Source organism: Saccoglossus kowalevskii, chromosome 19 (genome assembly GCF_978046115.1).
Source record: "Saccoglossus kowalevskii chromosome 19, keSacKowa6.1, whole genome shotgun sequence".
Taxonomy (NCBI): Eukaryota; Metazoa; Hemichordata; class Enteropneusta; family Harrimaniidae; genus Saccoglossus; species Saccoglossus kowalevskii.
This window is the reverse complement of record NC_140659.1, coordinates 9748221-9772310: the sequence shown is the minus strand read 5'-3', so window position 1 is coordinate 9772310 and position 24090 is coordinate 9748221. Positions and strand designations below refer to the sequence as shown.

The 24090-nt window shown below is 34.7% G+C and overlaps 1 protein-coding gene across 2 annotated transcripts in view; it reads left to right on the top strand.

The window, feature by feature from the left end:
- LOC102809299 (uncharacterized) overlaps positions 1-24090 on the top strand; it is a 49587-nt gene that overhangs the window by 5750 nt on the left and 19747 nt on the right. The window contains exon 1 of one of the 2 annotated variants that reach the window (XM_085493622.1): positions 3220-3252. The exons of the other annotated variant lie outside the window; for it this stretch is intronic. The gene's annotated coding sequence lies outside the window, so the exon portion shown is untranslated. Of the gene's footprint in view, positions 1-3219; positions 3253-24090 lie in introns of those variants that run through there. 2 annotated transcript variants of the gene reach the window in all.

Sequence of the window (24090 nt, the reverse complement as noted above, 5' to 3'; positions counted from 1 at the left end):
GAAAAACCTTTGAAAGAGTTCGGATAATTCACATACATGTATGTAAATATATTTCAGTATGTACTTTCCGGTGAATGAAAATTAATTAATAGTAGTTCATCGGATCAATATAGGGAAATTAAATGAGAGTTTTTTTTTTCCGCTCAGGACCACTGGTTCAAAACGGCAGGTTTTACAAATTAATTGAAAACTATAAATACACACAATATATTGGAGATAGCGATCGACAGGTGCTTTGTCTTTTAGAAATGGTTGGTGCGCAAACGTAATTCCCTGAGGTCACGTATACGTGTCTACCAAACAATTAATTAATGAGAGTGATATCATTCAGCGTGCACGAGAATGAATAATTCTTTACACAGTTTTATTGAAAATTTGCATGTTACGGATTAATACATACATTTATTGTCTGAGTGAACAGGCATTTTGGGCCGAAGGATACTTTTACACTTCATATGTATATACATACAGACGGCATTTGTATATAAAACAATTTCAACACGTGTTCCCTCAGCTGCTTTTTATAAAGATTACATGGATAAATTGTAACTAAGGCTATAAATAACTAGCATATATCATTTAAATATACCTGGGAATTAAACCTTAAAGCCTTGTAGTTGTTTTTGTTTAAACACTAAAAATATTTTTGTAGATAATGCAAAACAAAAATAATTTTTATATCCGCGTGTTTCATAAAAAAAAACATTGTAAAAGTCAAGGAAATCTGATCATCTGTGTTAATGGCACACGACTGCCTTAATAGGGACGTGTTCTATATATATATATATATATACGCCATTACCAAAGGGGTACATAAATACGTTTACATTATACAAGCTTTCATGTGCATCAGTAGGTCAAACAAAGGTCAATGTTTACAGGGCAGTGGTCCAAATAATTGACCCATTTTCTAGATCACTAGCTAGGTGTACTAGAGAAACACGCTTAATAGAACACCCAATGCCGACTGGATCTAATGTGTTTGTTCTGCCTGGCAGACCGGAATCTTCAAAAATGCATGTCTTGCTTACTAATTATCCACCGACTGCTCGTTTGCCTAACATTAGGAATGCACTATGATTACATGGGTATTACGAACATGTAAACTCACTAAACACGAGATTTGATCCCACAACCACGTCACGGCAGAGCGCCTCGCCATTGTAAGCAAACACACAGCTCACCGCGCCATGATAAACGCGACCAAAAACGGTTACAAATAAAGCTACGAGATCTACCATGCTATATCCGATCATATTTCGCTGGAATGTTAACCCTCTAGTTACATTCTCCCTGCTTCTTTCCACGGTATACTTTATATCCACCGCGCACTAACCATGCTCATAGCATCGCCGATCAAAGCTATATATTAGTATCCCAACTGATATTCCCGTAGCTTTGCCGTATAAACTGTGTCACACGATACTCTGAAAGAAAATCCCACGTAATGTAATATCCCCTAAATGATTGCGCATACATATGCGGTATATTTAGCACAGAGGGCAGGCGGCAATAATACTCATATTACTCGTTATGGTACTAATCGCTTGAACGTCGAATCATATATCTCATTATTCCTCGCAATGTATTCCACGCGCATCATTAATCGGACAACTGAAATGCGATATATAAGTTATTTTTCGTCTATAGCAGGATTAAATGTGATTGTACATCCGTAGTTCACAGTTTGGCACTTATCACAGAGTACATATGCACAAAGGTAAATTTAAATCTGATAAATTGGAAATTTGTTATTAATATGCACTGATTTTAACTTTAAATACAATTTAAATACTACTCCAGGAGCACCTAAGTACAAAGTTTCGTTGAACTCTGATGTTTTATTAGACATGCGTGAAATAGCTGAATGTTGCGTAATTTATGCAAACTAGTTAATATGAAAGCATTATGAAAAATGGCAAATATCATGTAGGTCAGATAATGTTATGTTTGGTTCTTGAAATATAAGTGAAATAGACATACCATACAGAGTAAAGGCAACAACGACAAATATGATTTGATGGAATCACACTATACTAATCATCCCGTAAATCGCGACTTGATTGGTTAAACGATTCAGTTTCACTATTGTCCCTGGTGACGCACATATGTCTACAGAATGGTGTGAATTAACTCGAAATTAGATCGTAAACCACTGTCGGGAAAACGTGGTCTAATGTATGTGCACAATTTTACCAATAATATTAGGTTATTACGAGGATACTTCAAAGTATGCACGAAGACAGTACAGCGAGAGTATCGACCGATGCGCGGCGTACTGTCTGAGTGCATACTTTGAGTTATCCTTGTAATAACCTTATTATTATACATCTTTTCCTTCCAAGGATACACCATGGAAATGCCAAAAATGCAAAAAGTTTAGCACAGAATCAGCAAACTTCTTGTGTGGAGTCCGGTCAAACCCTAGTTGCAGCCATGTTTGTTTTTATTATTAGAGGACTCTTACGCGCGTGTTCATTCCATATTTGGAATTTGCATTTCCTTATATGGTAGAATAAAAATACCCCGTAAAATACCGCAAAACTACGCACGCTGTAACTTTACGGTATGTTTACGGTGACAGATGTATAATAATACCTTTTAAGTACATTGACAAGTAAAAAGACATTTTGCTCCTCTGAAACATTTTATTTATGATCATTTTATACGTTGATGTAAAGATAGTGTAAAGCTGAACTCTTTTGAGCTGAGTTTTGAAAGCGTCATTGTTTTACATATTGCTCGTATTTTCGATAGATCGACCTTCATATAAATTTAAATGTGTTATCATATCGTACAAATATATGGTAATAATATTAGCTCGGACAAATCATTGATACCATTTCTTGGCTGTGTGGCTCAATGGTCTTATACTTCCCCCTGGCTTTCGTAACTATGTCTAACAAAAGTGTAAATGCAAACATTTTCTATCTTTATATTCGGACATCGTATGCATTCAATATTGGAAGGACTTGAATTATTTAGTTCTGTGGGTGAACGACAATTGCAATGCATAGCTAGATCAGTTCATAACACACCATGGATCATTCACATATTACCTATCTCTGTTTTGTATGACGTTCGATATAGCAAATAATTGACGGAAAAGTGATAACATTATCTTGGTCGTCAATCGATTTCTGAAGTCAGAATTACACACACGAATTGTTATCACGAATACGAACGATATCTTTACGGAGAGTGACTCCATGAGCAACGAATCCCTCATTTCGTTGGCGGATCGTCACACAGGTAGGATTTATTGTTTATTGCGTATATGTTTATTTGCAGTGTTCATAGGTGGAATAATTATGTGCTTTGACGTTCTACCTCTCACGACTGATTCGTGGATTCGAACCTCACTTTCATTGGAGGTGGAAAAAAAGACATTTTTGGATATGTATCATAGGAATTCTTGTATAATGATCAATTACGTTTTAATTTTTAATTAGCAAAAGTATAATAGTTGGTCTCAGATGGTAGAGCCTAAGCCTAATAATAGTTTTCCATGGGGTCCTTTTGGGTTGAACTTTTAATACATGCCCGTGTGTATAGTCACTAACTTCAACAAATAGTCATAATAGTCGTTTGTAGTTGGGATGTTACAGATTCGCTGCAACTACTTTTTATTCGATAAGAAGGCGTAGGTCAATTATCACGTAGAATGACAATAGGGGATATATATCAGAGTTCTGTTTAAACCATTCATTGGCAAGGTTCTCATGTAATACTGCAGCTACAAAGGGGGACCTGGTAAGTGTGTATGCTATATAGTACTCGGAGTTTATGCTCTGTGGTGAGTTGTGAAGGTTTGCGATATTGACTCGGTGTTTGGTCATTTAAATATCTAACATTATTGAACTTGACAATGACAATGATTTGACTGACAAACACCTTGGCTCTATGTGCAAGTGTCAATATTATAAGTTTATGGCAATCAAGGCAAGTTATGCATTCAAACAATGAAGGCATCACGTACATGAATTAATTTTACATGTTCAACTTTGGATTAGCGATCTCTAATATATGCTAGTCTAACTAGGGCCGTTATGCAAAAGTGTTACTTCAGTGATACATTCTGTTTTCAAAGATTTGTGGAATAATGTAAATGTAACGCCCTTGGTTCCATGGGTAACTAGATATTTGTAAAATAATAATTAAACATAATATACGTAATAAGTATACACACACAAACTGAATGCTGCGCCATTTTATCTGTATTTAATTTCTTTGTCGATTTGGCACGTATGGGATAAATAGATAAAGGCGTAAGTTATCAATATTTAACAGCGCCGCTACCGATTGCGTGCGCGTCCGTGTTCCGCTATAAAAGAGAAATTCCGCAAAAGTACAATCAAATAGACGGGATATGGCACAGCGCATTCCCTTTTCGGACACACCGCTACCAGACTTCTTGTACGTGAACATTACTCATAATATTCGACGGCCAAACACCAACTAACCAAATAATCATTACTTTAGCGTAAAATGGTACGTGATTTTTATGTGTTAGTTTTGAAAAATCGTTATGAAATATAATAAAAACCCAGATTGTTGTACATACTGAAAACTTTGCTTGATCGAGTCTATTTTACAAGTTATCACACTCTAACGTCAGCGTACAAATATTTTCCAAAATCAGAGTCACCAGGGGGTTGTTAACAAGGCATCATTAGCTGCAGTACTGCGATGGCATGATTATTTTGCCTGTATTCGAACTAAGTTTAAATATGCACAAAATGTCAGCTACACATTGGGCGACAGGGGTACATCATAAAGAGTGACCGCACAGCAGGGATTATTGGAGTATGTCTGTCACTTGAACGTTCTTAATCCGATCTGCAAAACAAAGTGAATTAAAACTTCACATTGTCAGTTGTAGGGAGCATGTCAATAAAATAATTTGTAATAATAAATAGTCCACGCATCTCAGCATTTCTTCCCGTATTTGGCGGAAATTAATCCTGTTTGCATTATTTGCATACTTGGACTGAAACACCACTTCCTTGTTAAGATTGAGTTTCCTTAATCTCACACAATAATCACATTTATTATTTATGTCTAGAATCTATTTACTGCCTGTGTACATAGTGTTTATAAGGATGTAGTATAATGTTGCACGAAAAGCTATCAAACGAGTTCGTGTGCTAAATATATCCGTTTTTTATTAACGTTTAGCCATTGCTACTTGCAGCACTGATTTGTGACCACAATTCCCAGATACTCTTTATACAATATATCTATAAACGACACGCACATATTCTAAATTGTATGAATGGGACATAGTATTACTTTTAGTAAGTAATAAAACATGTTGCACATCTGAAAACCTTTTTCCATGTTGATGGAAAGTTGAAATTCGTTGACGTAATTTAATATTATGCTTGAATTTATTCGAGAAGGAGGCATTGTGGCATATGTATTAACACTGAGAACTGACATCAGAGATGAACCCAGTGTATTGCCAGTTAAGGTAGCGGGACTATTATTTGCATACTTGTTTTCATCTTCTAATTGTGACCAAATGACTACAAATAGACCCGGGAAAGTATATATTTTTCGAATCGCCAGACTTCAAGCTTTTCAAAGGTGTGTTCGCCATGCCCATATCTGCATTCTACGGTGCGTTACTTAATCAAAAGTGAAAAATTACTTTTTTTTGTAAAAGAAATAATTACGCATTTATGCTGGTGATAAGAAGTTTTTTTTTCACTTTTCCTAGTTGTTCAATAGCCTGGTACATTGAATGTGTCTGGTTAGTTTTATTCAAGCAACGCGTTTTGAAAAGTAGTGTCCTGAATTTTAATTTCTGTTTTAGTCGCATTGCCCCCAACTCAAACAACAACACATTGGTAAATAATCCATGAAATAGTTTGTCTGGACACATTCAAGTTCCTCTCATTGTCACCTTAAAGCTGTGAAAATTTGGTGTTAATCCGACGACAATTAGTATACGTTATTTTTTGTTAAAGACCTTGTATTTTGAAAAACATAAACTTCTAGAAAACGTTGATGAAGTCACAGCAAAGATTTTCAAGCTTGTTTATCTGCACAAGCGATTTGTTTTCCCATCAAAGTCTGTTTTAACATGTGTAGGGGCATCCAAATGTGTAAGGCTATTGGAAACCAAAAAATACAAGGAATGGGATAGCTATAGTTCGATAAAATCGACAGATGAAAACACCAAAATCAATGATTTTTTTCAGTGGCTGTGTGACCTTGTGTCTGACACATTCATATGCAAATGTCTAATCTGTGAAATAAACAGGGGCGGAGACAAACCACTCAAATGTTTGGAAACCCTCATCGTGTGTCAGATAGCTACTGATAACACATCCTAACATTGCTTTGTCTTGAGTTAATCTTTGAAACTTATAGGCACACAAATTAAACCTGTGTTGTTGATTTTACAAAACACTACTGAAGCTGCCTTGCTTCCCTTCAAAAAATCTACATTGTAACCAACTTACAATGACATTCTAGGTTACGTTGACTTTATCAGGTGAAAGTTTATAGTGCATTTCATCAATTAATAAATAAATATGAAAATCGTAATTTTAAACACAAATAATAGTCTCGCTACCTTAAACAGAAAACGGTCAAACATTTTGGCTCTATGTACAAGTGTTATTGTTATAATGTCGTAACAGTTATACATTGAATTAGTTAAAGGCATCACAGGTACAGATAGAATAATTTGTTTTAGATGTTCAGCTTTGGATTAGCCACCTCTGATATTTGCTAGTCTAAATGCAAATCATATTAGTTATACGAATGTGTAGATAACCACAACCCTCATTCAATTTTACTTCCAAATGGCTTCAGAATTAATAATTTCCTGTTTAAATTCGAAGTTTGACGAAAAATACAATATTTTCAGAGTTGTTCAATGCAAGTCAATTCGAAAAACCAACTAACTGTGTAAACATATCATATTTATAGATTAGCTAAAAAAATTGTTATTGAAAATCCATAAAGTGTATTATTACACATTTGTTTCAATTTGAAATATATGTAGTGTACGACACTTTTTAACATCATAATAAATAATATGAATTTACAATGCTGTAGATGATAGTAGACAAAAACACTACAAGTCATTTATATTCGGGATTGTTAAAACTATATATAATGTCGAGGATTATAATTCCTGGTAAATTAAAAAAAATGTCTGAAAGTCATAAATAAAAGTAATATTGATTTTTATATTAATTTACGAGCTGGGATTTGATACATTTTTCAATCAATGTTTATTATAAAAGTACTTTTGACAAAACGCTTTTCTGTACAAGTTTTCCCCTATTGACTAATAAAAAAGGAACAAGCCTCTCCAGCATAATCAAAATAAAAAAAAAACTAGTTTGTATTTGTTTCAAGACTACATAATCTGCTCCTTCTCCTATTTCATACTTAGATCTGTGCCCTTGACTTTTAATTAAGAGCATAGCAGACTGTATAACTAAATTAATTTCACTTTAAATCAACTTTCCACACCTTTACAGTAATATTTTACTTTCTTTTAGATACGGGGTATGCATTCCCTACTTCATTCACTAGGTTAGGATTTTTTGAGTACGACTAGCCTTTAGTTAACATACAAAGTTTTTTCTCTAAAGGTATAATAAGCTTCTATCTAAATAAGGTAACATGATGTGATGTGACATTGACTCTTGGTTGCTTGCCCTTGATTCTATTTATCATTGTATATACATTATCTATGTAATTGTACCATGCTCATGTACTTGTAATATGAATTTGCGACTTTTGATTGTTGATCCATGATAAGGTATGTTATTTTAGCCCCCCTCATGTGCTCGAAAATTGTTAACACTCCTTGTTTTGTTACAAACGTTAACATGGTTGTAGTTAGATTTGTCGTAATCCAAGTCTTTGCTGCTTGCAGAAGCGGACATAGCCCCGGCTCAAACTGCCAATGCCTCGGGTATCTGCAAATAAAGGGCAACCAATGTGTCACAAGGGATTAAGACCTTTTTCCCAATCATCGCAAGTAATTTCCACTCTCCCTCAGTAATATATGAAGTAAGAACATGACAGACAGTGTCAGCCGTGCGAATTTCTTTAAAAATCTTCAACCAAAAGCAACGATATTTATCAGCATAATCATGTACAACTGAATGCTAAGTGAATAACAAGTGATTTTTATGTCACATCCAAGCGTCAACACGTCGTGTACTAGCACATGAGTAAATGGAAAGTACCCTACACAGTGACGAACTCTGGTCTTCAATCTTCAATCCTGCTTCATAAGCTGAAGGATAAAAGCAAGTATATAGCATCCCACAAACCTCTCACTAACCTTTTTGAACCCCGTAAGAATGACAAGTTTCGCTGAAACAATATTTTCATTATAGCGAAAATAATGAATAGCGATATCAAATAATAGTAACTTAATTCCATCGTAGCTATTAACGCACATCCATGATTGACGCGTATCAGAGAATACCGGACAGATCTATATTCTCAAGTTTCTATTAAATAATTTGCATACTTGTATATCTGGGGAAATAGTCTGTGATAAATAATAACGAAATAATATGTACAGTTGTAATTTTCTATCTCAGTGCTGCAAATATAAAACTATACCAACAATAAATTAACATAAAACAGCCTCAAATAGATTTTCTATTTCCGTTTTCTTTTTGTGCCCAGAGCAATTACTATCAACGCATTACTTTATTCGTCATTATTCCATATCCTTTATTACCAACACTAAAATGTGTCAAAATCTGAATGTGACATTGTATATTATTATAACACTATTTATTAATTCAGATATATCGAAATGTACGAACGAATGGATGATGATCGGCTGTCAAAATATCAGTAAATATGAAATCACATGTTTCTCAAAACTGAAAATGAGTTACTGACTGATTGACATACTTGGATAATATCAAACGGTTACATTGAAATCTCATTTGACCTTATCATCTGGCAGATTTACTAATGTTCCGTTCGATGTGGCATATAACCCACGTCATCTCATATACAAGAACATTGCGTTCATGTTGCATGACGGGTAATTAATTTATACATCACAATTATTCTTCATTTCCTAATAACAGATAATTATACACATGTATTAAATACGCTGGAAAACAGAAAAGTAGATTTAAAATAATAATTATACCAAAAATCCTCTTTTTTACAACAACAAATTAACAGAAATACATAGAAATTATAGTTTAGACAACATTGTGGTTAATCTATTAACATATACCAACATTAGCGGAATTTTTACATATGTTATTCAAAAAACAACTTAAAGAGTTTATTATTCATGTAGATATTAGGTTGAAAGTTCAAATTTGATAGTGAAAGAACAAAACATTAATATGAGGCATATAAAATAAACACGACATATAACTGGTAAATATCACTTGATTTAAATAATTGCATCAAAACGCCTGTCTTCCACTGCGGCTTCGATTTCCATTATATCGAATTGATGTCGTGTCTTTTTTTTGCCTTGACGTCATGAAAAACGAACACGAAAAACAACCTTTTGAGATGGCGTGAAGATACAACGACGAATAACTGCCACAGAGAAAATATCACCTCCACTAATACTTTGACATTAAACAATGTGTTGTGATAGGGGTATGAATTCATGCTTTCGTCACTAATATAGGGTATATGTTTATTCGAAATATGCATGTCACATTTAATAAACGATTTGAAGAGCCATATATGGCTCCGTTAATTTGTAACTGATATTCACATTAATTTAGTACTAGTGGTATTGACGTATGAATATCACAATATTTCAACCTTTTATCGCCTGTAGCTTTCTGTATATTTCCGTTGACACTATTATCACGATAATAAATGTCACAATATGTTATACTTATTCTAGTCGAATGAGAATGAAAAATGCAATGACAAGGAGTAATTGTTATACATTTTGGCAAAATACACAAATTGAAACCTATTAGGAAAATATATTAACATCCCCCGACTCTCCTGTGTTAATAGTCGAGTTTCTCACCTAACACGTAATGCTAAAACTCAAGTATATGTTTTCTCGTTCACGTACACTCAGTCACTCAGTATGGTCAAGTAATCGACTTTTCTTTTGATAACTATCTAGTCTGTATGTATCACAGTACGAGATTAATTATAGTGATTAGTCTGAAACGTCTTCAATGCGCGTTCGATAATTGACATTTTTCGATTGCTGGGCTTTTAATTTAATTGCTACATACGGAGATTAATCTTTTTTGTATTTCTGTTTTACGAACGGACTTATTCCAATTTATATATTGGTTTAATGTAGCAGGGACCAGATTAACGTCATGCTCACCTGTCTTTATCATGACAGTTATTGCGTATGTATCTATAACAATTATCTGTCAAAGATTACATTGAAAATGAACAATAAAAATATACAATTCATAATGCAGTGATTAGTTGTGATCAAGCACGTTATTAATATACATGTTTCATTATTTATAATTCACGCAGTTACTAGGAACGTTGGCTTGATTCTGAATTAATCAAGGTGTCATTGGATAAGCACATATCGATTGAGCCTACCTGTTGTACGTTGATGTTAAATTGCTGAATACAAATTCTATTTTGATTGACGAACAATTTTCCATCAATGTACATGTCCATAAAAGTATTCTGTATTCAACAGAATGTTATTTAAGTACTGATCTTGACCGTCAATTAACAATGTTCATATCGCGTTTTTAATTATTCAGTTGTTCGATTATGTGTGCCATTGCATTATCTGTAGCTTATAGCAACGATGAAAATAGGTATACGGTATGCCTTATTCACGTTAGTGTTTTGCTTAGAGATATCACAGAACAAGTGTGCATCGAATCGAATCCATCTTTCTACTCGCTGTATCATGCTATGACATTGGCAGTGCATACATAATTTAAATCACATTTGAGAAAACAAATATTGAACATATGATACTACCACATCGCATATGTAATGTTATTTTATTGGAATATACATAAAATGCTTTTATATGCAACAGTACGTTAATAAGAAAATATGATGGAGGTTTGACTGTAGGTTATGCACGAATGTCTTTTCTCTTGGGTACACCTTTGCTTGTATTGTAAATTCTGAGAATTCTTTAATGAATATTGAATATATAGGTTATCTCCGTCTATTTCAATTGTTCACTCATGGGAAATGCTAGACTCTTTTATGGCTTCTTTCATCATCCAACCTGCAGTAATACTGACTGGTACTTGTTATAAGACATATATGTATGTACATATATTTTGGGCTTAAAATTTACTTCAACAAATTAAATTAATGAGATACGCCTCTTAGTACAAACTCTGTAAAAATATCAATTAATATTTGTATGCTGTCTTAAGTATAATTTTTAGGAAAGTAGTATATGTTATGTAAAGTGAATACGGACTGATGACAAGATTGCATTTATATTAGATATGTCGCTGTCGCATACGACTTGTTTACCACTTCCGTGTGACTGAGAATGTTCTAGAACCGTACTGTGTCTGGGTGGAATTTTTAGAAGCTGGTTGAATAGGTAATAGAACACTGTAGAAGGCAATAGAAGGTAATGGAACATTCTAGAATTTGTAGTAAATTCCAGACTCATTATGTATGCTGATGTAATGGTCTATTTATAGACAGTGTGGGTATATATAGGGGAGTTGTTCAGCACTGAGATCAGATCGGAGATCTCGTTGAATTGTATTGGAGTTTAAGTATCTAGTTATTGGAGTAGTGGAGTTTTACCGCGTTATTGTACTTGATGTTTGCAGAGTATAATAATACCAGTACCAGTTGGAACCTCATCTGTTGGCTCCGTGTTCGTATTTTATCATCGCCGCCAGGGAAGTCTTTTTGTTACTGTTGCCATTTTGGTATTTGAACCATCACACCTGTACTATACCAATTACGGTAATATTACGTTGCGTGTGACAGTCGCCATACAGTTTCCCAGTCTTAACTTTGATAATACTATCATGATATACTATATTGTATGTCTAAATGAAAATGAAACATGACATGACAAATGAAAATGAGAAAATATTATAATTTAAAATTGCGACAATTGTACAGTTCTCGATTTATTAGTGACGTAAATGATGGTTGTAAAATAACTACTTCCAACATTTTCTACGTTCCTGTTTGCACAGCTTTCGGATTTATGATAAAAAAATTATGCCTTTTATTTATAAATACACTTATACGTTGAATATGTATAACATAGAATGCCTTTAGTACTAATGGTTGCAATTGCTAGCAATACAATTTTAAGGCAAATGAACACACCAATATAACTAATTTGAAAACTCTTAGCAAAATGAAAAAAAAACAAACAGTTTCCCCACATTTACAATGTGACGGAAATGTATGTGGTGTAGCATTTAAAATAAATAAATACAGTGTTATATGGTTCGAAAATGTGTTTAAATATATATGCGAACGTTGGCGGAGTGCATGGAGAGTATTTCATCTGTCTGTCATAGTTTGCTGAAAAAAATGCAATAAACCGCATTGCATTCAGTTATAAGTCGAATAATGAATAAGTAATCACTATATGTTGAACCAAATATTTTCTTCTATATAAATTGGTATGTATGTATGTATGACATCTTTGTTAAACCGGCTCAAAGTGTACGATTGATAGAAACTCACAATTATAACTATTCCCACACTGAGGGACACAAGTATACGTTCAATAAAACATACCCGGTCATACTACGACACAATATGTCATTCTTAATATTTCAATATATGACGCATTTACTAAACTTCAAGGCTGTATATCAATTAATTGGATAATCGATTTCACTGCAAAAGGTAAACATATATATTTGCATGTTTGCAGTCAGCATTGGGCAACTCGCATCCTAGACTGGCGCACTCGGGCGATTAATTTGTTTTTGTAGTTTAAATAAAATAAAAAAATATGGTGTAACTGCGAAATCACTGGTTTATTTTGAATGGCTCTCTATCGACACTGCAGGAACCCGTCGACTTTTCAACGGGTAATTATGTTAATGCGTGTTCTAATTGACAATCATCTAAGCCAATCACAACGTCTCTTCAACTGACCTCTGACTGAGAAGACGTCGGCTGATTGTAGCAGCAGATTTTTTTTCAATTCTACGACTAGTACGAGTTACTTTTTTACACATTGTGATGAATGTCACTTCATCTTGAAACTACATTAAAACCTACGTTTTACAGTTTCTATGCTACATTCTAAGTCTATTTACGACGACTACGACAAACTCGAATTTCAACGTGCCGCCATTTTCGGTCTGCAGTGTGACCTTTACCGTGTTGACCTCATTATGCACGTATTTACGCGCCCACCTCATTATAATATGTGCATTCATGAATATTTAATAGCAATGAATTTCCTCCAAAATAAACCAGTCGGGGTGATTTCGCATCCGTTTCGCAGCTTAGCGAATGTATTACTGACATTCCCCCGAATATGATTACATACACGTGTGAATTTATTTCATGTTGATATGGTATAAATAAACAGTAACTTTACTACAAGTTAGTGCCAGTATTTTAGTAAAAGCATTGTTTATGTGTATGACAACATGTCAAAGCAGAGATGGCTTTGTCGTGCTTAAAATCTTAAAAATTTTGTGTTGAGAGGATATTGTACATTATGTTGAATTATTCATAAAGTTCCTGCCTTTCATTTGTATATTTTTGACAGTGTATCATGAAATGTATTTTGTCTTCTGTTTTACATATTTTTCAAATTCTTTCATCAGCTGGTGTTCTGGGACGTGTACGTCTCCCAACCTCAATTTCCAGGCTATGCAGCTTAGATTTAGTTTTGCTAATGTTTTAATATCTTGATAATTTTTTAATAAGTTGAACAAGTGTAATAGTATTATTTATAAGTATGTATGTGCGTAGTTTAGTGTTTGCCTTATTTTTGGTCTCATTCCAGTTATTTTTTTATTGTTCTCTTGATATGTCATGGAATTCCAGCTATTGTGAATAATTAATAACAACGGTAATCTATCAGTTTCCATTCTGCTACCAATGTTGCTGCATTTGTTATTAACATTCAGTAAATCACGACAGAATTTTAGATGATATTTTAATACAAATACGGTCTCACTCTTCATGTTTTGGATTTATACTACAAATCTCTGATTCATAATGACTCACAAAATGTTGTTTTCAGTGTTATATTGTTGTGTTGTCTGTTGTTTATGTCTTCTATGCTTCTTTCTGGCTTTGTCGGTTAGAAATTACATTGTTTTTATCATGGTTCTATTTAAATGTCACGGTTACATTAAATGCGATTCCTAGGTATGTGAATTGATTGTTCTTGCTCAGTGTTATATTTTCACAGCATAGGGAAGTAGCGTATCTTCAATCTATTTTTGGTGAATATCTTAACTTTGGTTTTCTCTGTGTTCACTCTTAGTCCCCACTTCTGTGGGTATTACAGCTGTAGAATATTAATACTGACTTGTAGTCCTGATTTGGATGTGAGCGCTATGTCATCTGCATATAATAGGTTTGATATAGACTGGCTGTTGAGTTCAGGGATGTCAGTTGAGTCTTCAAGTTCTGTTAATATGTTGTTGATAAAAATATTGAAAAATGTTGGGCTCAATGGGTAACCTTGTTTTACGCAACTTTCTATTTCAAAAATAGGTGTAATCTCCCATCCAGTTTAACTTGAAATGAAAAGTTTCTGTACATGTCTTTTATTCTTTTATCACATTATATAATAATTCACATATGTTGTATTTCTGTAGTTTGTATAACAGTCCATCTCTCCAGACTTCCTAAGGTCCACAAAACAGGTGTAAAGTTTTTTTGTTGCTGTTTGGTATTTTTTAATCATAATGTTCAGACTCAAAATAAAATAATATATAATATATACGAATCGGTAATACATTTTTTCGCATTGTTTTGCCAGTAAATTGTTGTGGAAAACTACTGTGAAATCATTGTGCACGCACACGCCAATGAACATTGACTTTCTATAGTCGTATGTATGGTTATGTAGTGTTCGATGTGGGTTCCATGCACCATGTTCAGCGCGTGTAAACTACTTGTTTGTTTACAAGAAATTCGTACGTGCGATGCGTGACAACTGTGGCTCTTTAAATGCCATTACCACTGTACATTTGTTATAGGATGGTTTGTACTTCTATACATACTGATAGAATAGGTATAGCTTCTACTCGTTTGTACTAACAAGTAAAAAAACAAAATGTTACTATAGTAACGAAAATAACCAGACGCCAGACGACTAATTTAAACTACTGACGTTAATTATTCAATATTGCTAAAGTTTCGCTTAATTAAAATGAGGTAAGCAACGAATGTTTTTTTTATAACAATGACTGTGAAATCACCTATTGGAAAATGTATATAATGTGGGTTGTCAATTTTTTTTAATGACAATGCATTTGAAAAACAAAAACTTGAGACTCGTGCTTAAAAATCTCACGGTTGCAACACCCGACCCTAATTAACATTATGAATAATATGAAACATGTTACAAGTCTAGAATTCATTCATTCACTCTGGAAAGAAGACTCCTTACAAATAAAATAGCAGCAACCCGCGTGATAAGATAACAAATAAAAAGGATTTAAAATCGAATTGTTTTATTAAGTGGATTAAAGTATTATTCGGCTCTTTACACTAATTGTAAATCTCATTATAGTTTCTGTGAGTGCCAAGTGCAACCATTAGCAAAGATGTTGTCTGTTATGTCGTGACGATGTTCATACTTTATCCTACCTTTAATAGTGCAACATGCTGAGAGCGAGAATTCGGTGAATATATAATTGGATTAATTCCATTATATACCTAATTCAATTCGAGTGTTTTCCGCGGGACTTCAAACTTAATATGTTGCAAGTGAAGTATTTTAACCGATTTACATTTACCCGCCAAATATTTAAAACGCAGAGATTTGTTTTGATATAATACTAATGTCCTGTTCAAACTAAACAACAATAATGTCTCAAGGAATGTGGAATACGAGGTAACGGCCTTCAATCTTCAACATCCACTGATGGATGTAAGGGATTACTAAAGTTGATTCGATAATGCACCTTACTTACTAAATCTATATGTATGCAGATCAGTGGATTTAGAAAGAGACATGAAACTTATTCCCTTTCCAAGTAGTGTTTCTTTCTATGCGCCCATTGTTCTAAATACGTTGGTTACATAGGGCAGCGGAACAGTAGATCAAATAACAGTAATCAGTTGGCGGGGGGGGGGGTCAAGTCGCGTGGCTCTTTCACTTTCAACGAGATCTTGGTAGCCATTTCCGAGTAAGTAATGTTCGATTCAATTCAACTCTCAATCTCATTCTGTGCAGTTGAATAACACACGTGCAATGTTTATAACAGGGTATTACGAAGGCATTACTTGCTTACACAGCTTGGTCAGTGATTTCGAACTTTACGTCAGCCCGCTGGATAAACAAAGTATGACGTAAGGAGTCAGCCATTAGGGCTCCACTTCTGAATGTAACCAGCGGCGATTGCTGCCCTGATTGTGCAATCTCATCAAACACATTGCCACAACCACATGTGTGGCCTTGTCAGCTGATGATGGACGATGCAGCGTAAATGGATGTCGATCTCGTTGGTAATTGTTTTGACATTTTTACTTAATGAAGATCGTGTGTATTACGGTTGAACTCAACTCGTGTCATTTGACATGTACACAAAACACGTCACTCTTATAATAGTACATTATAAATATTTACAGATAATAGGCTCAGTAATTCAATGACATGTTTCCGTTCTGCATTATATATGTGTACACGAAAACGAAATTTACACACTGTTTTCCGTTGGTCAATTGTAATGTCATATTGTTTCCCTAATATGTTACGTGGCAACATATCATTCATTTTTAGTGGGAGGCTGTCCATTTTCACTGTGAATTGTTTTAAGTTGGCATAAATGTTCGAAGGAAGTAATTTAAATCCACTCAATTACTTGCTGTGTCATACTCTCCGAAATAATCATGCTGCATACAATTCGTACTTTGTCACATTTCATCGGATAATACGTCATTTCACACAATGACGTTATCTATTTAATTACATGCAGTTTACTGGAAATTATCGAGACATAATATTCAAGCCATCTAACAATCAAGCAAAAATATTCTCCGAATGTTTTTATAACAGTTTTGCTACATGGTCCCACCTCCGAATTTTTAACATTCGTGCGTCATACAGTTTTGTGACTACATGATTTGTGCATTAATGGAATTAATTCAGTATTTGATCGAGTATTATGAATTTATTACTGGCCTTGAAGTCATAGACATCATACTGGAGTATACAATACGACTGTGTGCTTACTGTCAGAACGTTTCTAGAAGCGTACATCGATAATAGTGTCAAGTAGTTGTTTTGCCCGAAAATTTCCATTTGATAATAACATTAAAACAAAGTCCATTGACTTGACGTTGCTTTCATGCTCACTGTAAATGTGTTTATTATAACCACGGTAAAAAATACCTGTGAGATTCGCCATCTTTGTGAAAGATGTAGAAACATCGCTCTACATCTGACTCCAAATTATCATTGGCAAGAATGCAATAATTTTAAAGCATATTATCGATCAGACGAAATTTTAATTAATTTTGAGACTGACAACCAACGTTTCAAAGGTTACATGTGTTCATATTTTTTTTTTAACAGATGGTATTGGGTCTGTGTGATTCGGCTAGTGAATGTAATTTCGTTAAGCCGACCAGGATGTATATGTTCGCAAAAGAACGTCGGCGATCATCCATAAGTACATATTAGATACAGCATGACGTAGGAAGTATGTCACGTGACTTGTAAAATGTAGGAAATTTGGTTTACTAAATGGACACACACTTTATTAATTGACGTCATACGTAGGTCAGTGTAAGTAAAACACCTACCGGCCAGTTTCAATTGCTATCACCGACAGTCACAACACATGTACATGTACGGGGTGCAGATTCACTATGCGCAGGGCGATTCTGTTATAGCTTCGGCAAATGTCTGACCAATTGCTTCCTAAAGAAACAGACAACTAGACTATACGATCACGGCAAGTGCCTTGCCATTGCAAATCGACCAGCTATTCATCACGCCGAATTAACAATCCCAAACGAACAGCTAAGCAATAAGGTGTAGTAAATGTCGACACATAAGCCACCTACGACGAGTTCTAAATTTCACAACAGTCAATACTATATGATTGGTCCAATGTACATCTTACGGCAATAGATGAAGCGTTATTGTCCGAAACATTTAAAGCGGAGGGATCATCACCTGCGCACGCGCGGGAATTGAGTCCCAATCGACGATAACAACGCGTACTTAAAATGCAAAGGCTCATGGGTGATCGCTTGTTTGTAAACAATGACACACTATGGCCATCTGACGCATGCGCAGGTGACGACACCCGCTTTATTTCATTTATAGGACAACTATTACCAAATATTAACTACTGTATGACCTATATCAAGAAATCGCTTATCTGTTAATACATAATACAGTCAATCGCTATACCGTCCAGGTAAGGTTATAATCTTTAGTAGCCAATTTGCATAAAAGCAATTTTAGAAATTGAGTCGGTTGAGTCGTGCCAACCGAATCAAAGTTACATGGGTAATGGATGTGTTAATCGATGACCAATTGCAACGATATATCTTCAATACGTCACCGGGAAACCATAATAAGGTTACTCACAATGATTATTGATTTATCCTTCGATTATATTGATATGCTAAAATCCATCCTATTTTACACTGTTCTGAAACAGGCAACGAGTTATTACCCTTGTGAGAAAGGAATGTCATTGTGTCGTGCCGATGTCTGCACTGTCGTACCATTTACTCTGCTCCGTTGTGCCTGAGTATGCTAATTGAATTCACCGTGCGAGGTTTAGTGTATTAGTGCCGTGTCGTGCTAAACATAGCAATTGGACCAGTTTCCACGGATAAAGATTATATACACGTGTAACACTAGGGGACTGGTAAATGTAACAAAATAAAGCCGAACACAGGTACAGTATTGATTGAAAATTCGCAATAACATGATGGTTTTAGTTGTCTACGTTTATCCCATCGCACTGAGCTTATTGAACGATTTGTACATTTCTTCCCCAAGTTCAATGTATTATACCTTTTATGCACAAACTGATTATTCAGACCAATGCTAATACATGCGAGATAATGCCCTGGTCTATGTCCTATTATTGATATTTGTGTTACATACACACTACTATGGATTCATTTCCACTTCTGTACGCTGTGTGCATTACACATTTTCTGGACGTCATGGGGATTATATTCACTGTGGTGTATTTGTTTTGTATATTTTCTGAATTATATCTAGTTCTAAAACACCTTATTTACGGAACATAATATCTGCTAGTTGAGCCGAACAGTTAATTTGCATATACTTTTGTGCCGATCATTAACGTAAAAATCAACTGGACATTAAATAGATGCTTAATGTTTTGTAAAAGAATAAAATCTTAATGTTACCAATGCCAATACAGCGCTATTGATTCCAACATAAAGCCTACGTTGCAGGCGTTTTATGGTAAATAGTTTCGACTATGCCCGTAACTAGCTACAACGCTAACCCTACCTGAACCCAAACGTAATCATTTCAGGAATACCGTGTTTATGGTTCGTGATCTCTATGTTGTCGGTTTGTTCATCTACTTTATTACCGTAATGACACGCACGACGGCGCATCAAGATATACTCACGCAGTGAATCTGATGAACTCAATTCTCGATATAAGGCTGCAGTGAGACTGTCGATATTGTAAATCACAGAATGCGCATTTGTCACTTTCATTGTACGTTTACCGTTATCGTCAATTACCAAGATGAAACAGTTTTCATCAATGTTACGTAAGCGTGAATTGTTCCCGTGCGTGATCCATCGCATAGCCAAACAAGGTAACGGTTACGTGGATTTGCATATCATTAATGAATTCGAGATGTAAACTCTCGGTAAACGTGCTGTAACGTTGAATGAAACCTATCACAAAAATAAAAACTTTTCAAAAATGTTAATCTGTGGACTTTCAGCGAGTGGGAAAGTGTATTAATTTAGTCAAAAATGAACAAAGAACACTACAACAAGACTCACCGTTTTTCATTGTGAAATATTTTTAATGTATTTCTGAATTCACTTGCCAATACCCCCAAACAAACAAACAAAAAATAAAAATAGAAAACAATTTCACACAATGTCGTAGTATTCACGAAAGAATATAAGAATGTGCAAACTGTTACACTACAAAATTGGCGGGAAAAATACGGCGTTCAAATAGTTGATTGTTAAATGTTGATTATTATTCCGCAAAATTACAACTCTGTACATATGCAAATATAACTGAACAAATAAACATAAACCCCGTTAAAATTAATCCCAGTCATTATTATTAATTCTACAGTATGTAATTGGCAGGTAGTTTAGAAACAGTCAATACAGTGGTCGAGACGGTGACTCAATTCTATAATTTGGCGCCCGATTTCCCTCGAGCCGACCTTCCATTGCCGCCCTTACCAGTTCGCGCGTGATCTTGTTAGAAAACGATGTATTCCAACTAAATGTAAAATTACAAATGATGACTTAGCGCTCTAAGATACTTGATTCATCATTCAGCGTTACTGTAACAATACGACGCGTCAATTACAAATTAAAACTAATAGAATTTCGCCGTTTTATATCATATGGCTTAACTGACAAAAACACGCGTTTGATTTCCCGTGGAAACGCGTCGCATAGATTATAGTGAGGATTCTGCCAAGGTATAATTGTGAGGCGACGGTAAAATGAATAAACCCTGATTGACAAAAAAAACCACATTGGTGATGAAATCAATTACTAAAATTGTGTGTAATCTATGCATCAGTTTTTAAGATGCGTTATCTCAAACAATATCAAAGAATGGCGCCGCGGACAGAGCTGGTATACTGAAATAACAGCGCATTACGATAACAGCCAACGACACCGTAACTACAACATGCCGTAATCGCACTCTTAGAAGAATACCCATTATGAAGGCATAGTAAGTGCAGTTTTTTTCGAATACGTGTTCAGTGTATATACCTTCTCCAATAGTTCAACACCATTATATTTGAAATACACGTGACGTACACATTCCCGCCATTTGAGATTCACAGTAACTGTAAAAAAAAATCAAGTGCAGCCTGAATGCGTAATTGATCGGTGAACCAATGAAAATGTATTATTGGATGGATTTCATGACGTATTCAATGACTTACAGTAAATACAGCGCATGAATCTCACTAAAGCGAACGTCGCTTATAATAATCACTAATAATTAAATTATAACACTTCAGTGCACGTAGCTACATAGTTGTGTTGACCGCGCGTTAGAATATCTATTCAGCGCACACTTCATCCTTATCATCGCCACGAGGTTTATCAGTGAATGACAACCACGGCAGAGTGATGTAATCTTTCATTATCTCGTGGCAATTGATTTCACTCCAGAACTTATTTTGAATAATTTGATGTTGTCTTCGATTTCAATATCGATATCGCCTCTTTTCATATTTAGTGGAATGTGATGAAGATCTCATTGAAATAACGGAGGTTTCTTGTTACTACAGTGATTGCTTACGTTATTATATGCTATGTTTTAGCCACGTCTTTTTCAGCGCTCGACATAGCTGGGCGTTGCTCATTTGTTAAGAGAAGAAGCAGAAACAACACCGCGCCATCATATTTACATGACGCCATACTTAATGACACTAACACCACCGTGTCAGATAGTTATGTGATTGATCAACAACGGTAATTTTCAATAATATAAATGATCAATATATTAATAATTAAAACAAAATCATTTGAATCTTTATACTGACTGACAACTGCATACATCATGTGATGTTTATTTCCTTCGCAGCGTACATCGATCAACTGAATCCGATTAATCTAACAGAAAACGTGTCAATTTGTTGCACAAGAAATCAAACAGTGCACAGATTTTCACACAAATTTATCCATACATTTCATTGCTCAAATTGACGTGCGTACAACTTTATTTTTAAAATAGAACTTATTCAAAGCATTTAATTCATACTATGTCATGGATATGCAAACTTACTAATACATTGAAAGTATACAGTACAACCGGTTTCCAAGTCCAATATTTGTTTGTCGGCGATGTGTACTGCGAAATCGTCTTTGTAGATGAGACAGTAGTAGCTTAGATAACTGCCTTCACGTTTTCCGTTTTATCAAAATACCAAGACCACTCATGAATACGACAAGAAATCGACATACTTTAGTAAATATTGAAATTACATTAAAAACGATTCCCATATTATACGACCCGTCAAATAGGAAACATATTTCTTACTTATGTAGTACGTTTAACTCGATCACGAAACGTTTTTTTATTGTTCTTACAACTGTTAACAATCATTAATCGACGATTTTATATTTGGTATACTTAGCAAGCTTTATCTGGCGTTCACATCACATTTGAAAGTTATGTTTTATTTTATATCACACTTTCAGCAAATCATTCAATTATTAGCACAGATATATCCAAACTGCACACCGACGTGCAATACAGACTTGCTTTGTTTCAGATCAATTTAACACTTTTCAAAATCATTACTAAAATAATTTAATAAACGTCAAATTTGGATTCGGTCATCACAAGTGTGTGGCTTGTTTTAAATTGAGCGTACACAATATCACGGTCCCATCTCTTGAACTATGACATGATTCAAATAATTCAACTAAGGGCGGACGTCATTTGCAGTACATTTCAACACATCTAGTTCATCTAGAATCTAGTTTCCATAGAAACGAAATCTGCTGCGAAGTCACCTGTATATGTCCCACAGCATATATATATCGTAAAACCATGTATGGTATACGACAGCTCCGTGATAACGTTTTTTTACTCGTGATCATGGTATTTTGACTCGTCGCTTCACTACAAGTTAAAAAGCCAAGGTCACTCGTAAATATATCTTAATATACCAGTTTCCTGAATATAGATAATAGATTACTAATTGCAAAAAGGAAAAGAAGGTTGTCGTATTATATTCAAAGGAGCATACATTGCGAATCGGACTTAAGGATGTTTTTCGAACAAATGTAATGATATTGACATAAAAACATGTAACTCCTCCGTCATCTAGATAATTTGATGGATTGTATGATTGTGATGTTGCTTGTGGTGATTGCAATCGCGTTTCTCGTCAATTCTCATGTACATTTTCTCTATAAATATTTACCTACACATATGAACGGCTTTTAGGTTCACGAACAAATATTGTCTTAAACATTGCGTCCCACGTCTGACCACCATTAAATCTCGTGGAATCACTCCCGATGATATACTGATTGAAGTATTTATGATTGTTGTTTGGAAGCCAGTCATTTGAGTTTACAGAAATAAAAGTCTGCACTAATTGCCTTGTATCAGCGTTATCGTTACGATTGGGATGTAAGCATATGTACGATGTTGCTCAGCGACTATTTGTTGTTGTTTCTTCTTCAAGAAACTGGTATATTAAAATTGTACACACTTGTATTAATATATAAAGGTTTTCCAATGAGCTTGCGATATTGAATTTATTAAACGAATGTATTAATAGTCATGTGTTCTGATGCTTAATAATAACGAATTTAATCATTTCGATATCCGCCGGTCCCGAACTAGAGATCCTATTTATCCCTTGTATCCGTTTCGCAGTTGTTGTTGTTGCCATAAATAAATCGAAATCGTGATTTCCGTTTTGCATGATTTGCATATTTGAACACCGCTCCTCAAATACAATTTTGCAGATTTTTCTTGGAGGGGAGGGGGTCACTGTATTTACGGTTTTAGGAACACATTGGTGACATCGTACTAACTTTGGGACAAATTCTGTCGTTGGATTTTTACATACTGTATAAGAATTAAGTTTTCGATACATCGGAGAAATTAATCCCGTGCAATGCCAAGTTGAGGTTGGTGCTATTAGAAACGGCGAGGTTCGTATATGTGACTTTACACTAAACCACGCGCTGGTGAATGTCTACCGCCGTGTAACAGAAACATTAGCA